Source organism: Arvicola amphibius, chromosome 12, assembly GCF_903992535.2.
Source record: "Arvicola amphibius chromosome 12, mArvAmp1.2, whole genome shotgun sequence".
In the NCBI taxonomy this organism is placed as follows: Eukaryota; Metazoa; Chordata; class Mammalia; order Rodentia; family Cricetidae; genus Arvicola; species Arvicola amphibius.
In genome coordinates, this window is record NC_052058.2 from 2,074,949 (window position 1) to 2,093,683 (window position 18,735).

The following is an 18,735-nucleotide window of genomic DNA, read 5'->3' on the forward strand; positions in this document are numbered from 1 at the left end:
TTCCTGACCACCCCTTTATACTTCCAAATCTTTTTCCTCTCTGTGTATCTCTCTCTCTCTCTCTCTCTCTCTCTCTCTCTCTCTCTCTCTCTCTCTCTCTCTCTCTCTCTCTCTCTCTCTCTGACCAATGAGTTTCATCAGAGTTGCCTACAGAACTGTAGGTGAGAGGTTATTTTCAGAGTCATATGCACCTACCAGTTACCCCCACTTTAGCTATCCCCCTGAAGGAAACGTCTCTCCCTCTCTTGTATAAATCCTAAGAATGGCGGGGTCTCGTGTGCCCTTCCTCCCTCCATGGACGTCTCATCACTGAAAGACAACATTCTACACTATTGCAAGCCATCCTCTGGCTCTAAGCATCTTTCTGCTCTCTTCACCGATGCTCTCTGAGCACTGGAACAGGTGACAGTTTCTGGTTCTCAGTATTTTGACCAGTTTCACATCTCTTCCGTTACCACCACCCACAACAAGAAGTCCTCCACACGACATAGCAGGTATATAAGTCTACGGGGAAAAACGTAACTGCTTGGAAGGCAAGGAGACAGCAGTCCTTCCCCACTAGGACTTCTGACCTCCTCAGCCATGGGCTTCTCCCCAAATCCAATCAGAAAGTGACTGCTTACCCAAGTAACACACTTGCCACATTATACCAATCGGACCAACCCCTGCTCCTCCTAGAGAGATGAGGGTGTCCCTTCATGGCATGAGGAGGCAGAGCATGGAGACTCCTTCTCTGAAGGATGGAGACAAGACCTCTGAGATAGGATCTGCTTGAAGATGGATGAAAATTTTAAAAGCAATTTTTAGATGTACTTTATATGTGTGGGTATTTCTCTTGTATGTATGTACACCATGTGAGTGCAGTGCCCTCAGAAGCCAGAAAAGGATCCCCTAAAACCAGAGTAACGAATGGCCGTGAGCCACTGGGAACCAACCCAGATCCTCTGCAAGAGCAACAAGTGCTCTTCAGCCCCCTGAAACCTTTCTTAATTTTAAAATATTGTCTTGTTTTAGATTTTATTTTTTATTTTATGTATATGAGTATTTTTGCCTGCATGTATGCATGTGTACCACATGCGTGTCTGGTGCCTGCAGAGGTCAGAAGAAGGACATGGATCCCCTGGAGCTGGAGTAACAGATGATTGTAAGCCACTACAGGTGTGAGGAATCTATCTCAGGTCCTCTGTGAGAGTAACACGTGCTCTTCACCACCCAGCTATCTCTTCGGCCCCTTGTTTTACTTTGTTGCTGTGTTTATGTGCTTGCTTGGGATACAGTCTTACAATATCTGTCGTCTAGTGGGCCCCTAACTCATGATCCTCCCACCTTTGCCTTCTGAGACCTGAGAGATGAACTCCCCCATACCTGACAGGAGCATTCTCTTTCTTAATGAGGCTTTTTCTCCAGAATCCAGAAGGAAGAGCTCAAAAAGTAGGTCTGAGAACAAAAGCATCCACACCCCAAGGTTTGCTGTATTCATTAGCATGCCATTAAAATTCCACCATCTTTATCAGTAAGCACTCTTTCTCATGCCAGGACACTCTTGTCCAAGAAGATCAGATTGCAAGCCCATTTTCAACTGCTCAACTTTTCAGTGGGAAGCACCGAATGACTGTCACTCTCGAAGATACTTGAACCCTCAGTGTAGGTGTGGGATACCTCTTATGAGTTGCAGGCCAGGGAAACTCCAGAGGCTCCCCAAACAACACAGGCTGTTTCCATTGCTTATGCTGCCCACCAGAACTACATGGGAGAGCTCTGTTGCTGAAGATAAGTCACTTTTGTGTGCAGGACACAGAAAAACCAAGCTGCAACCGACCTGGAGGCTCCCTCCCTGCTGGATAGCTTTACATAGTGCCAGAAAGCACAATACACACAGCTGGGGGAGAGGAGAGATCATCAATGGTCCTACCCAGCCATGGACCCTGGAGGTGACAACACAGACCTGCCGGGCAAGACACGGCTATGAAGGTAACCAACCACTGTCTGGCCCGCAGGAGGAAATTCATGTCCAGTACTGTAAAGCTAATCGATAGCCTATGGCTGGGGAGATCATAGGCCTTATCGGAGAACCTGTTACTGTTGTCTTGTTAAACAGACACATTGCCAGACCTCCTTCTAAATATTTATATTTTTCACCCATAGATTAGTGCTGGTCTCAGCCTCAGGGAAAGAAGCTTCTTTGAAGCGGGAAATGCACCAGGCAAAGACTCCTAACTAGTCAGTGATAGACACAAGTGCCGGCTGAAAGCTCCGCCTTAACAGGGACGCCCCCTATCACAGGGAACACAGTGGGAGACGGAGCAGAAACGATGTCAGAGCCAGACTCTTGGGAGCTCCTGGGGGCTGTGGACCCCCGCACCCTGAATTCCCTGTGAGCGGCTTGTTTTTCCTGTGCCTGCAGCTGCTCTGAACACGGGACCTGGATGGCAGGCCGGTGGGTCTGCAGCTGAAAGATCCCGAGAGCTGGGGCGCGGCCAGAGCCCTATATAAGCTCCCCCTGAGCACAATAAACGTAGCACTCTTATATCAAGAGTGACCCATGTCTCCGTCTCTCTGTGTGTCTTTGTATGTTTAAGTCTCAAGCCTGGTTCCCGGCTCGCGCAACTGGCCGTGTTGTGCAGGCACTACACACCAGACATAGGAAAGAGGGCTGTGAGATGCTGTTTTCTGGGCACGACGTGTCCACGGCCCCCATAAACTCCCAGCAGCTGTTTGCCAGGGCTCTCTCAGGCCTGGGCCAATCAACATTCAGGCATGGGTTGGGGATGGGGCCATGGGGAAACGTTTGGTCGGCTGCTGATGGTGGCTGAGGGGAAGAGGAGTCATTGTCTGCAGTGATGTCACTTACTACTGAGTACCCTGTGCTCAAGTCCGTAGCCCCACACCTGTGCTCAACCTGCATGTGGGCAACCACAAAATGAGAGGACATGAAAGCGGAGGGACTGTCAGGGAGCTAGAGAAGGTTGAAAGAGGGTTAGGGTGTGATCAAATGCACTGCATGCGTACATGAAATTGTCGAAGAATAAAGTTAATTAACCAAAATGAAGCACAACTAATAAAAACTCAGACAGAAACTGGAATTCAACCTGAAGGTCCAAAAGGCAAAACAGCCAGCCACTGGCTCTTACCTCTACCTCAGTCCAAAATGGTGATCCTGCCTCTCCAGGAATCTCAGAATGAGACTGAGAACTGTCTCCTCCCGTTTTATATTCCTCTCTAGTTCTGGGATTAAAGGTGTGTGTCACCACTGCCTGGTCTGTAAGGCTGACCAGTGGGGCTGGTTTACTCTCTGATCTTCAGGCAAGCTTTATTTATTAAAATACACATGAAATGCTACTACACCAAAACCTTGACTGCCCTGGGCTTGCCAATCCCAACCTACTGCGTGGTGATCTGACCCAATCCTCACAGAGCTGAGACCAAACTTTGCCGTAAACTCCTTAGGCACACTCTCCTTGCCTGTCCAGGCAATGCACCAGCTACGTCTGATCCACAGTCACTTCTGCATCTTCCCAAGGTGCATGCAGTCCACAGCCCGTTGCCAGGATACCCGGTGGTCTTTTTCTCCTCCTCCCTCTTCTTGTGACAGGTTCTCTAGACCACGATGCCTGTACAGCTAAAGATGACACTGAGCTTCTGATCCTCCTGCCTCCACCACTGTGCACACACCATGTCCAATCTGTGGTGCTGGGGATCAAAGTCATGGCCTCGAGCACGTCAGACAAGCATTCTGCCACCTTAATTATATGTCTCAGCCCCTGAGACAGCCTCTTAAGGGTCCCCTTACTCAGTTCCCAATCTGCTTCCCAGCACTTTAGCTACCAACCCTACCTCTCGGGTCTGGCCATGACGGCTACTTGCCGTTAGTCAGGTCCTGCTTGAAGGGACCGGTCCTTCCTAGTCCTTGTCACCACAGGTTTGCAACTCACACGGCACATGTGGAACCCTGATATTTATCACTCGCCTCTCTCCTACATGGGCGTAAAATCTCAACCATAGTTCGTGGGTTCCAAAAGCAATCTGGTTCTCACTGAAATTTATCAGTGAGCAGTGCAACATCTTCCTAGTACTGCAGGGACAAGGAAAAGTGAGTCTGCCCTCCTCCACTGCCTGTGAGAGACAGAGGAAGATGCCTCATGGGCCACAGTGCTTCCTCCTGGTCCCACTGCTGAGTCCAGCCTCCCTCCTCCTCCTCTCTCTGTTAGTGCTGGTTATACGTTGAGGCCAGCCATAGTCTCCTCGACAGAAATAGTTTCTTTGCACAAAGGAATTATTGTGTCAACTATATAGAAAATACTGCTTCGCCAAAGCTAACATTTTCTTTGAACGGGACACCTTTGTGCTCCTGAGTTTGAGAAGGAGCTAAGAAGTTAACAGGCCCTTGGGGGTCTCCTCACAATGCTGGCCTTTGAATAAGCCTGCTTCCTTATCCTCCGCTCTTACCTCCAGGATCAGATGGCCCCCTACAGGCATTCCTGGACATTAGTTTTCATCACCGTGACACAGTGCATGACAGAAACAACCCTAGAAACCAGGTACGGTAGTGCGTGCTTGTAATGAGTGATAGCACTCATGTGGGGGGAAGAGGATCAGAAGTTCAACGTAACCTTCAGCTACCTGAGGAGTTCAAGGCAAGCCTTGTCTCAAAAAGAGGAGGAGAAGGATACCAAGGAAGGAGGCCCGCAGAGCGGGAGGCACCGTTCTGACTCAGAGCTTCACATCTTTAGCATTTGGCCCTTGATGAAGGGCTGTGGTAAAGTGGAGCATCACAGTTTAAGAGTCAGAGGGAGAGTTGCCCACCCTCTGTGAAAGCACACACAGAAGAGGGGGCCAGGGACAGGAGGTGCCCTTCAAGCCGGGCACACATGTAATCTCAACACTTGAACAGGTGAGGCCGGAGGGTCAAGAATTCAAGATCATGCTTGGCTACATAGCAAGTTCAACCAGCTTGGGCTGCATAAGACCCTGTCTCGTGTATCCACAATGACCTACTTCCTCCAGCCAGGCCCCACCTACTCAAGATTCCAACACTTCCCACAAAAAGCACCAACAGCTGAGGAACAGGCTGTCAGCAAGAGCCGATGGGGACATTTCACACTAAACCCATAACAAGCCTGGACTTATTTCATAATAACCATAGACACAGGGAGACCCAGTCAGAGCAGGACACAGTACTTAAGAGTCCTAACATGTGAGACACACACCAGCTGTCAGCACATGCTGGGGGCTGTGCTAGGTCTCAGACGGCCTTTGGGAATCTGGCTCCCTTTCCTGGGGAGAGAATGTCAATCACAGGCCCTACACATGGGGTAGAAAAGGGAGCCCTGAGGAGCTCCCCACTTGCTTCTCACAGGTACTCAGGACAGTGAGGTCTCACCTGACCACCAACCTCTCCCGAGATCTTCCGGACCAGCATTGTCTTAGACTCACCCAGGACAGCTGCTACACTTTGAATGTGTTCCCTAAAGCCCAAACGTTAAAACTGCCTCGAGTTTGGCATGGTGGCGCTCATTCCTGTCGTCCGGTCCTCAGGAGAGGTAGGAAGGAGCTCAGAGTTGGCCTGTGTGTAACTGTTGATCTGACAGCAGCAATGCTGGGTGAAACTGAGGACACAGAGCATCAGGAAGTCCGTGCCTTCGTGAATGAACTTTGATTTAGCTCAGGCTGGGTTCACAGCAGAACTCCTACATTCCACATGACTGACTTCCCAGCCCCCAAGCCTTCCATTCCTGTGCCCCTTTCAGGCACCCCTTGCACAAATACCACACACACACACAACTGCTGACCTTTTAACTTTTAACTTTAGAGACATCTTTCAAAAGCGCCTTCTGAAGAAGTCACAGAAGTTGGCAAAGGATTAGTGAGTCTTGGGGAAGAAATGTATGTATAAATTTTCCTGCAACTAGAGAAAATTATAAAATATTCTAAAAACTGAATATTACTACAGTGATATAAGATTATAAATCTCTATGTCTAAAAGAACAAAGTATTGGAGAATATTATTTTAAGGCGTGTTACTTTTGTTTATGCTGTATAACATTGTTTAATGATGTAAAGATGTGTTGCTTTTGTTTATGCTGCATTTGTTTAACTCTGTGAAGCTGTGACTCTTTGCCTGGCTAAAACACCTGATGGTCCTAATAAAGAGATAAATGGCCAATAGCGAGGCAGGAGCAGGAATGGGTGGGGCTGGCAGGCAGAGAGGAGAAATAGAAGAACTCTGGAAGAGAGGAGGGAAGAGCAAGAGAACAAGGAAAGGAGGACGTCAGGGGCCAGCCACCCAGCTACACAGCAAGCCACATAGAAGTTTAAAAAAAAAAAGTATACAGAAATAGGGAAAGATAAAAGCCCAGAGGCTAAAGGTAGTCAGGATAATTTAAGAAAAGCTGGCAAGAACAAGCCAAGCTAAGGCCGGGCATTCCTGAGTAAGAATATGCCTCTGTGTGTTATTTGGGAGCTGGGTGGTTGGCTCCTCAAAAACCCAAGAGAGCAAAAACATCACACAACAACAAAGTGGTTTTTAGTTTTTCGAGACAGGGTTTCTCTGCAGCTTTTTTAGAGCCTGTCCTGGAACTAGCTCTTGTAGACTAGGCTGGCCTCGAACTCACAGAGATCCGCCTGCCTCTGCCTCCCGAGTGCTGGGATTAAAGGCGTGCGCCACCACCGCCCGGCTAACAAAGTAGTTTTTAAACGTTGATCTGCTATTAATGAAAGTTTGAGTGGATGGCAATTACTTTCTAGTGAACATCACATAGACTGTTGACTAATGCTGAGGTGAAACAGAAGGCAAAGTTTACATAAGATTTACAAAAGTCTGGCAGCCCTGAAGTGATGCCATGGTCATGCACATTGCCTTAAAAACCCTGCAGGTCATGAAAATAATTCTATTTTCCTGTAGTTGCTGAATGCTTATCAAGGATTTTTCCCATGGCTACTCAACGTCTTTTGTTGTCTAAGTATGGTTTCTCTTGGAAACATCTACAATCAGATTCATTAGAAATTTCCCAACAAATACTCTTAAATTTAGCTTTCTGGTAAAACCACATTCATTGTATAAATATTGATTTTTCTTTGATTATCTTTGATTTAAAATATTGATTTTTTCTTTGATCACCTTTAATAAAAAGTAAGGCTGTAGAAAAAAGCATTTCTTGGTTCAAAATTATCTTTATTTTGCATTTTCCTTTTTAATCCTTGCACCTGCTGTCTGTCAAAACTCTGCTGAATGAAGTACAATCCCTGACAAAATAACACTGCCTCATCTCTCAGGAGCCAAGTAGAGAAGTTCTCTTCCTGCACTCTGTTGATCCAGTGTAGGCAAAAGGGATTGGATGCTGACCCCACCCACTCTACCACCCTCATTACAGGACAGTGGACAGCAATGTTTGGGTAGAAAAGTCTGGATCAAAAGTAAGGGATGTAAAACTTGCAAGAATCAAAATGAAGTCATTGGTGCAAACCCGGGGGGGGGAAGTAAATAAATTGGGGAGAACCATGGCTTTGGCTGCACAGGAGACACTCGAGGAAACAGGAAACCTCCCAAGAGGCAGCTGTGTCTGCACTGAGTTGATCTGTGAGAGGACGAGAACAAAGGGCTCTCTAACCGAGCCGGGAGGCACCAGAGGGTGAAGGCAACCGGACTGGTCTGGTTTGCACAGCTTTCCGTGGTCTTCCTCTCTGTCTGGGAAAGGCGGCTTCTCCCCGGCACTGGCAAGCTGTCTTCTGCACAGGAACTACAACTTTTGTTTAAAGAAAAGGCACAGGGCCAGGAAACCGGAGGCTGAATCCACAGAAACTGTGAGCCAACGCAAACTCCAAACTCCGAAAGGGAGGAACACTCCAAGGTCAGAGGGTGCGTCATCGGCTCCCACTCCTCCCCTCCCCAGGTTCCAAGGTGGAAACAGTCAAATGCGGACAGCATGTGTCTGCCTGCTTTTGCCCTTTGCGGGGGAGGGGACAATGGGCAGGCATCACAGGTGGCTTAGGCGGTGACAGAACCCAGGATCTCTTGCATGCTAGGCAAGCATTCTGCCAACTAAACCACATCCTCAAACAATATACAAATGAATGCTTTTAAAAAAAAAATCGAGCATCAGATGTACAGGAGCTGAGCAGGGAAGGCTGTGAAGAGAGGATTTCAGGAAGCAGGAATCACAGAGGAGGACCCAGGGGCATATTGAATGACCTAGGGCCAGAGATTAGGAACTGGCATAGAATAAAACGTCGCACAAGCCACCTACATTTCTTCCCCAACTACCCACATCATATTACAAAAGACAGAGAAAACAATAGTATCCCTGAGTCTCCCCTGGGTGACTAGCTGGTGAGAGGCATATTTCAAGGTTCGCTCGCTGTCCTTAGATAGACTTGAGGAAACAGGGTTCAAGAGTGAACCCTTAAACCTCCACCATTCCTAAAGTGCAAGGCCTTCTACCAAGGCTATCATCAGCCTCCTGCTGGCAGATAGGCGCAGCAGCGCCACCCAGTGGCCCCATGCAGGTGGGCGGCTTCACGACACAATCCTCTTACAAGGCTCTACTCCGAATCTATCATCATTCAAGCCAGAGCTCACGAAAGGGGTCGTGATCTGTGGGCCACGACCAGATCGGGAGAGGGGTGTCAGCTCCAACACCTTGACCCCGCTGCCCCATCACCCCAGTAGGTTAACCTGGAGCTGTGGAAGCTAGTCCTATTCAATAGCGACCCTTAGTGGTGCACTCAGAAGGGCGTACTAGGCCTGGCAGGGAATGAAAACTCAAAAGGATGGGGAAAGAGAATCGACAGGTTCTCTGCTGCAAGAGGAGGCTGGCTTCAGTCCAAAGCCAACCTTCAGCAAAATGGAACGCTGGGTACCTGCAGGCACATCCCAGGCCGACTGCTCTGCTTCTGACTCCCCAAGGACGTGGAGAGTGGTCCTCTGTCAGTATCCCCCATCCCCATCTCCTCTGCTCAAACCTATCGCCAACCAGAATTATTTGGGTATCTTTCTATCAAGATTCCAGAGAGTAGGAGGCCTGGGGATTGTTAACGAGTCTGCAGAAGCAAACTCGCAGGCACTTCTTAAAGCGGATCATCGGAGGGCCGTTTGTGGTGAAGCTAAATTCTGGGGTGGATTATCGAGGCGTCCCGGCCCGCCTGCATAGCTCCATGAATACAGCACTGGAACAGACGGAGGAGGATGCAAATGGGCAGCTGAAGAATAATGTGGGGATGCGTTCATCCGCGGAAACAGTGTGCTGCACATAAGTACACAGAAGCCAAGGATGGGAAGCCGCCAGGAGCAGCTCTCTTCACAGTTGGATGTACTTTAGTATGAAGAGTTTGGTTTTCTTGTTCTTGTACTATCATAATTGGTCTGTTTTCATAGTGGTTGGTGTGTTTTGTTCTGTTTTTTAATTGACATTTAAATCAGATGGAGGGGTTAGGTTACAAATCAAATCTTAAACTTTTCATGTTCACATTTATTCCTGTCTGTACAGAATATTAAAATTTTTTAAAAAAAGATTCCCAAGAGTCACCTCGGTTGACTACTGCAAACTCTTCTTCAGAAGACATTGGGAAGCCTTTCAAATCTTTCTCCCAAGCACAGTCACATGGCAGGCATTCTTTAAAGATCTTAGCTAGGGGGCAGGGAAGCAGCTCAGATGGTAGCTCTGGCATTGCAAAGCCCTGGGTTCCATACCCATGCCACGTGAAACCCGCTGTGATGTGCACACTTGTATCCCAGCTCTTGGCAGGAGGGGAATCATAAACTCAAGTCCTTAGTGGTACAGTGAGTTTGAGGCTGGCCTGGGCCCCATAAGACCCTGTCTAAGAGAAAACAAGAACTTGGTTAATTGGGTTGTGTTAGATGAATTTTTTAAAGTATGTTTTAACTTTTGCTGTCATCCTATGAAATGTGAGGCCATATGCTTATGAATCTTCCAGGTGATTGGTTCTTATGGTTATACTTAGAGCATTATATCAAGTAGGAACAAAGCAAAGGTACAGATGTGTGTGTGATAAGGAAACCCGTGTCTGTTGACAGAGGTTCCTGTCCTGCCCAGTTTTCACAGCCGTTAAGTCCCAAAGAAATCACACAGAAGTCCACATTAATCACAAGCTCAGGCTTCTTATTAACTCTTATAACATATCAGGTCATTATTCTTGTCTGTGTTAGCCACGTGGCTCAATACCTTATTTAGCAAGGCAGTCACATCTTGCTTCCTCTGCATCTGGGTCACGACTGAAGACTAAACTTTCCTATTCCCAGAATTCTCCTGTTCTTCTCACCCTGCTTCTACTTCTGCCTAGCTACTGGCCAATCAGCATTTTATTAAAAATAATACAAGTGACAGGATAAAAGACCACTGTCCCACAGCGCGTTTATTTATGAAGAAATTAAAATTAATTTTTAAAAAGCACATCAGACAGAGTGCACTAGTTCCCCGGGTGGCTCCTCGGTTGTCACAAAGATACAGATCTGAAGGAGTCTGTTAAGTCACAAGCCAATGGTCTCAACTGCAGGTGTCACTACAGCAGTGTGACGGTTATATCTGACTGTTGTTTGGTTGGCTGGTTGGTTGGTTGGCTAGTTGGTTGATTGTTTTTTGAGACAGGGTCTGGCCTTGAGTTCACTACATAGTTAAGAATGACCTTGAACTCTGACCCTCCTTCCTCCACCTCCTGGACTTTTGGATCATAGGCCACTCCTTTCAGGTCACGTGGTGTTAGAGACTGAAGTCAGACATCACGCATGTTAGACAAGCTCTCTACAACTGTGCTACATCCCAGCCCCTACTGAGTGTTCTGTGAATGGTATCATTTCAGTAACACCCTAAACACCCCTGTAGAATAGGCTCTCCCCAACACCTGCTACTAAGGATAGACCTTGGGGCTGAGCCCACTGTGTCCCAGAGCTGCTCCCCAATCTACGTCAACATTACTGCTATGACTATTAGCAGGGAAGGAGCCAAATGGCCGAGAGGTTGGGTTCTTTTCTGCGAATGAGCCCTCGTGGTAAAACCAGTCCAACTTCAAGCCAAGGCAGTCCAGCTCCTGAGATCTTCTGTAATCTGTGTCCCAGGCTAACGCTGTGCAAGAGCTTGAGGAGCAGGTGACAGACAGGGGTGCTCTGTAGGGACAGCTATCTCAGCTCTGAATTGCTGTACCCTTAGAACACCAAAGCCATGTTCACCTGAACTGCATGAACCAAGATGTGTTTGTGTTGGGCTCACTGGTGGTTAATAATTACTGTGAGTGATGCTGGGGCCCATGGCGGCTGCCCAATAATAAAGAAATCATTAAACACCCTGAAGGTGAAAATTATGAAATGCCCCTCAATTGAAAAACAGATAAAGAAGATGTGGTACGCTTACACAAAGGAGTACTGCACAGCGGGGAAAAAAATGACGTCTTGAAATTTGTGGGCAAATGGATGGATCTAGAAAACATATTGAGTGAGGTAACCCAGACCCAGAATGACAAATATCATATGTACTCACTCATAAGTGGATGTTAGACATAAAGTAAAGAAAAACGAGTCTACAATTCATAATCCCAGAGAACCTAGACAACAATGAGGACCCTTAGAGAGACATACATGGATCTAATGTACATGGGAAGTAGAAAAAGACAAGGTCTCCTGAACAAATTAGGAGCATGGGGACCATGGGAGAGGACAGAAAGGGAGGGGGATGGAGGGAAGGGAGTGGAGAAAAATATATAGCTCAATAAAAACAATTTTAAAAAGAAAATTATGAAGACATGGAACATATTTATAATTTAGTGCCAAGTTTAAATAACAAACACAATGATGTGTCCCAATACATGAAAACAAGACAGGTGACTATGGTCAGAAACTAAAATACAATGAGAAAGCCATGGAACTTTCTGTGTTGAGTTGTAGGGCTTTTGTTAATTTTTTTTTCTCAAGACAGGGTTTCTCTATGTCGTCCTGGCTGTCCTGGAACTTGCTCTTATAGACCAGGCTGTCCTGAAAGTCAGAGAGATCTGCCTGCCTCTGCCTCCAGGGTGCTGGGATTACAGGAATGAGCCATTGCTGCTCTGATTAAAGTCTCTTGAAGCCAAGCATGGTGGTATACACACTTACAATCCCAGGGCCTGGCAGGATCAGAAGTTCAAGAGCCGCTTGGACTATAAGAGATTGTAAAAAGGAATCTTTTAATGGTGCTATGTTATACTTTTATAAAAGAGAGAGAGAGGGAGAGAGAGAGAGAGAGAGAGAGAGAGAGAGAGAGAGAGAGAGAGAGAGAGAGAGAGAGAGAGAGAGAGAGATTCTGAATGTTTCCCAGGAAGGTGAATGTGTCCACCTTCCCCTCCACAGCCTGGAAGCATAGTATACTCCCCCTATGCTTTGGCGGGCTCAGTTCAGGGAAACTCCCCTACACTGCCACCCATGACAGATCATGTTGAATAGGAACCGGTTTGAAAGGTATGGGGAAAGGGACTCCCTCTGGAGTGGGATGCCACTTGTGACATCATGAGGATGGTTTTCACTGAGGGCGGGCCTGTTAGGTAAATAATACCGATGCTATTAAACAACCATCACTCTCTAGTACCCACGACTCCAGCATCAGAAAGTGCAGTCACCTCGGCTGACTCCCTGGGACTCTGAGCTAAAGCCACCATCGAGGGTTCTGACCTCGAAGGCCATGTGGAGAAACGGCTCGTATGAGACAAGCAAGTGGAAGCACTTACTGGACGGCTCATGCAGCCTGGAGAAGAGGAGGTGCATTTTCTGCATGTAGGATGAGGGGGATGCTTAACGCATGAGCAAATTTGTGTTTTTCTGACAGCGCCCCCCCCCACCTGCCCAGGGGGAGGCAACAGACACCGAGCTGCTCTTTGTCCTGTGGCTCCCAGACGGTTACTGGGAGGCCTGCTTTAGTCAGCCTGCCTTCCGCTTTGCGTTTCTGTCAGTTAATCATACTACATATGTGTGCCCATTTATATGTTACAAACGCTATGCCAGGCCTAAGGCTGTACCGTGCAGGATACTAAAATTAAAGCCAAGAATTCACCCTTTTTCTCAGCCTAGAACAAAAGGTAACTCATCTTCTGCAAAGCTAAACCCTAAGAACAGGCCTTATCGTTGGTGCACGGTGGCAAAGCTGGACCCTAAGAACAGGCCCTGACGTTGGTGCACGGTGGCAAAGCTGGACCCTAAGAACAGGCCCTGACGTTGGTGCACGGTGGCAAAGCTGGACCCTAAGAACAGGCCCTGACGTTGGTGCACGGTGGCAAAGCTGGACCCTAAGAACAGGCCCTGACGTTGGTGCACGGTGGCAAAGCTGGACCCTAAGAACAGGCCCTGACGTTGGTGCACAGTGGCAAAGATGGACCCTAAGAACGGGCCTTGTCGTTGGTGCACAGTGACAAGCCTTTGGGCCTTCAGCACCGTTGAGCTCAAGAGCAGAGAGAGATTCCTTAGCTCTGCCGATTCAGGACTAGCACTGTGGCAGGAACAAGAAACCATGTGAACCATGAGGCAGTTGGAGGTGAGGTGAGCAGAGCAAAATGAGGATTAGATGAGCTCTCTGAAGTAATCCTAGTGCCAAAGGCCAAAGACAAGGGTGGTGTTCAAAATTAAACAAACAGCAGGGCAATGCCCTTGCAGAAACAGTATGGTGTGTGTGTGTGTGTGTGTGTGTGTGTGTGTGTGTGTGTGTGTGTGTGTGTATGTGTGTGTGTGTGTGTGTGTGTGTGTAAGGGGGGAGGTTGCAGTGGACTTTGTGCAAATTTGTGGTTCTGGTTCTGATGCAGTCTTTTTTAAAGTAAGTCCTGCGGGCTGGGTTCAGGTTAACTACGCAGCAGAGAATGACCTTGAATCCTTCTGCCTCCACCTCCAGAGTGCTAGGATTACTATGGACACCGCCACGCCCAATTTACATGATTCTGCAGAAGAAACTCGTTCTCCTGCAGGCTGGGTGGATATTAAGCAGGTTCTTGTTATCAGCAGTTGCCTCCCCCATAGCCTCCCAGCACCCCAGAACCTATACAGCAAAGACAGCTCTTGCTTAGATGGAACATTTCTTACATCTAAGAGACGCTCTGCCAACAAGGCCCCACAGACCCCACAGAGGGCAGAGAGTCTGTTCTGCCGCAGATGGGAATGGTATGTAGTTCCATGTGGCAGGCAACCTTGCAAATGTAGGAAACAAGGAACATTGCCTTCCTTCTGATGAATGGAAGATACACTGCCTCAGAAGTGTGCACACTTGATTAAACTGACCATCGAGACCCCTGAAAGGCCAAAAAGCAAGCTCTATGAGAACCTGACAGCAGTCTGCCCACCCTGAGACCTCCTGTGAGATTCTGGATATGTCAATCAGCTTCCCCATACCTTAATAAACTCCCAAGAAAATCGGTTATGAAGAGACAAGAATTTGGACGATTCTGTCAATGATTGGTTACCTCAGACACTTCCAAGACTGTGGTTTCCAGAACTTCATGATGGGGCAAAAGCTCACCTCATGACTAGGAAGTGAAAAGTGGGTGGAGGAGCCTAGATGGCACTCTCCCCTCCAAGGACAAGCTCCCAGCATCCTAACCTCCTCCCCCTAAGCCCACCTTCCAACAGGGCTGAGGTGGGGAACCAGTCTCTGAGATATGTGCCTCTGGGGGGAGCCACACTACAGCAAGGGCCACAGGTAGCACTAATATACTAATAAAAAGTGTCTGGGACTGTATTCTAGAGTAAATTACTTGGGCTTGAGAATGCATTGCTGAGAAACAGGGGCCAGTTGGGAGAAACTCCAAGAATGAACAGCTCTGATTAACAATACCATTTTCCGAGAAAGAAACAAGCAGCTGGCCGAGGGAAGGAGTCTCGGAAGCTCCTGAAAGGGAGGCCCTAGTGGCCAGATAAGAGTGTCCAGTGAGCCCAGTGTAAAGCTTTTCCTTTGGTCAATAGGCTGATTAAACCCTCCCTTCCCACCCTAAGAGGCCAGCTGCGGATGAGACTCTCTCTGTGCATCTGGTTTTCTTAAATCCATTTGATTATGGTTTGCAAAGCCATCAGCACAGTTATGCAAATTGACTCTTATGTCATTTGCAGGGAAACTGATGAGACAGGGATCATCAGGTCAAGTGAAATAGGTTAGACTCAAAAATAAAAAACCACATGTTTTCTTTCCTGTGATAATATATATATATATTTGAGGCATGGTCTTACTTCATAGCCCAGGCTGGCCTCCAATTTATGCTAGTCCTCCCTGCCTCTGCCTCCCAAGTGCTTAGAATACAATGTGAGCTATACGAGCTATACTATACCTGGCTTTGGAATCTAGGTTTACACAGACAAACAGATGGACAGACATAAAGGTAGAAGGGAACTAAGTAGGTGAAGTAGGTCAGAAAGGAGGGAGTACAGAAGAGGGGACTGTCGGGATAAGTATGTTCTCTCTCATATAAAGAAAATAGACTCAACAATACACATACTCTGTATAAGACCTGAGAGCAGAAAGGGGCCATGTCTGAGGAATGGGAACCCCATGGGAAGAAGGGTTGAACTAAGGAGTAATCAGAGGTTGATGCGAACAAACTGAAATTGCATATATATGTAAATGCTATAATGAAGCATCATTCTGACTTAAAAGTTAGTAAGATTAAAATGACCTAGTGTATTAATTTTCACTGTACTATGGTTGCTTCCTAAGGTTTTATATATGTCCTTACTCCTGTATTGATTAGAATAGGCAGTAACTCACTTTTAAGTTCTGCTTTCTGTTGGTATTTATACTACCACCTCCTACACAAGATCACCCATGCACACAAACGCCCAAGCATCCACACACCCATGCACACAAATGCCCAAGCATCCACACACCCATGCGCACAAGCACCCAAGCATCCACACACCCATGCACACAAATGCCCAACCATATACACACCCATGCACACAAGCACACAAGCATCCACACACCCATGCACACAAATGTCCAAGCATCCACACACCCATGCACACAAATGCCTAAGCATCCACACACCCATGCAAACAAGCACACAAGCATCCACACACCCATGCACACAAATGCCCAAGCATCCGCACACCCATGCACACAAATGCCCAAGCATCCACACACCCATGCACACAAATGCCTAAGCATCCACACACCCATGCACACAAATGCCCAACCATATACACACCCATGCACACAAGCACACAAGCATCCACACACCCATGCACACAAATGTCCAAGCATTCACACACCCATGCACACAAATGCCCAAGCACCCACACACCCATGCGCACAAATGCCCAACCATATACACACCCATGCACACAAGCACACAAGCATCCACACACCCATGCACACAAACGCCCAAGCATCCACACACCCATGGATACAAATGCCCAAGCATCCACACACCCATGCACACAAACGCTCAAGTATCCACCCACCCGTGCACACAAACGCCCAAGCATCCGCACACCCATGCACACAAGCATCTCTGCACATGTGCACAAACCTCTGCATTCCCATCGCACCCACTCACTAGTCTAACATTTTCTTCTTTCCTTCTTAACTTTCCTTGGTTCTTATGACCAATTTTAGAAGTCTGATTGAACATAAGTAAACTCATAAATAATTTTAATCTTATTTAAATAATGAAATGATTGCAGCTGTGAGTTTCTCTTGGTCCATACCTTTGCAGTGCCTCACAGACTTTGGTCTTAATGTTCCCATTATCACTGTGCTCACTGGATTCTTAATTTAAGACTCAATTCTCTATATTTCAAGACGGATTTATTTTTTTATTCCCAACTTTTATTGTTAATTTCTAATTTCATTGTACTATGGCCAGAGAATCTTGTTTCAAAGGCTATGTTTTTTATTTATTTTTTAAAAAAATATCTCATTAGCTAGCCCAGGCTATCTTCAGGCACACTTTCCTCCTGGTCAGTACTGGAATTACAGGCACATGCCACCATACTCAGCTAAAACATTTTTTTTCTGTCAGCATGGTCAATCTTATAATGCTTTATGCATGTTTGAAAATAAGATACACTCTCTATTCTCAGGGATAGTGTGTGTCCATGCGTACATGTGCAGTTTTTTACATGTAGATAGATCAGTAGGCTATGGCAACTTCATGAACCATTAATTCTCAGAGCAGGGTTAAGAGTTCTGGCTTTGGAAATGGAGAGATGGCTCAGAGATTAAGAGCACTGGGTGCTCTTCCAGAGGTTCTAAGTTCAATTCCCAGAAACCACATGGTGGCTTATAGCCATCTATAATGAGATCTGGTGCCCTCTTCTGATGTGTAGGCACACATCCAGCAGAATATTGTATGCATAATAAATAAACACTTTTTAAAAAGTGAGTTCTGAGTTTGTCTAGCAGTGATGGTGCACACCTTTAATCTGAGCACTCGGGAGGCAGAGGCAGGCAGATCTTTGTGCATTTGAAGCTAGCCTAGTCTACAGAGTTCAAGGACAGCCAGGGCTACACAAATAAACCCCATCTCAAAAACCCAAAAACAAACAAACAAAAAGAGTTCTTGCCTTGATGTGGAGCAAACCTGGGTCCAGCCCTTGCTGCATGACTTTAAGCACACATAAAAAACCTATTAGCCCAGGCAGCATGAGTGTAGCCCCCAAAGAGTATCCAGCCCTAGGAGGGATTTTGACCTCTGTACACATTTCTGTACAGTTTTTAATACAGTTCAGATCTGCTTCAATTCCAATACAAACCTCCTGTCTTCCCTCGTGTCTCTCGCCCTGGGCCCCAGTGTAAGAATCTAACCTGTGTGCTTCTTGCCTTTTTCTCTTCAGACAAGAGGGGAAGTAGCAACCATGAGGATGACTGTGATAACTTCTCCATGTTAACGAAACTTAGCACAGCTGCGTGAGCGTCTCACTGCCTGCCTCACGACTGCCTCCTTACATCCCCGTTACACATCTGCAAACCCCATATTCACAGCATCTACCACCTAACCTCTCCATGCTGAGGGCTCAGAGGTCCCAGTGCTGTTCGTGAGCTTGGACTAACCCAGTTTCCTGCTGATCTATCCTGAGCTGCTCCAGATTGCCCGTTTGTAATAGTTTCTCTCTAATGCATCTGTTCTCTTTAAGTTTTACCCAAATTTCTCAGTTCAACTCACTGGGATTTTTCTCCTTCCCCCCCCCCCCAGATTATGTTGGTTATCTGCCTCTGTCTTTTAGCCACCTTTACTGTCAACCCTCCACATTGCTTCAAAAAGAAATGAATCCAGAACCCCTTAAGGATCTAGAGCTCCTCAAAACACACAGATCCTTCAGACAGGCCAACACTGGGGAAGAGGTGCCCGAAGGAAAGGGAGGTTCCAGAACACATCCCTCCTGGGTCTCACCACAGAAATGGCAAGGTTTGGAGCTGGCCCAGAGCTCATCCCTGTGTAATCCCAGATACAAACAAACAACAACAACAACAAAAAGTTTTGAAACAGGATTTCATGTAGCCCAAGCTGACCTTGACCTCAATATCTAGCTGAGGATGAACTTGAACTCCTGATTCTCCTGCCTCCACTTCCTGATGTCGGGGTTTCAGAGCTGCACTGCCAGGTATGGCTTTTAGTGCTGAGGATGGAACACGGGGCTTCATGCATCTAGGCAAGTACTCTACCTACTGAACTCTATCACCAACCCCTGAAAAAGGACATTGGCTTGAAACTGCTGGGGAGCACAGACCAATCAGGTAGTGGGACAGTGGGTGGCGGGGTGGAGTTCCTCACCAGCCCTGGAGGCCC

The 18,735-nt window shown here is 47.1% G+C and overlaps 1 pseudogene; it reads left to right on the plus strand.

Annotated features, from left to right (window-relative positions):
• The first annotated feature begins 7,497 nt into the window (after positions 1-7,497).
• LOC119827672 lies at positions 7,498-9,314 on the plus strand (annotated as a pseudogene).
• Positions 9,315-18,735: the final 9,421 nt, after the last annotated feature.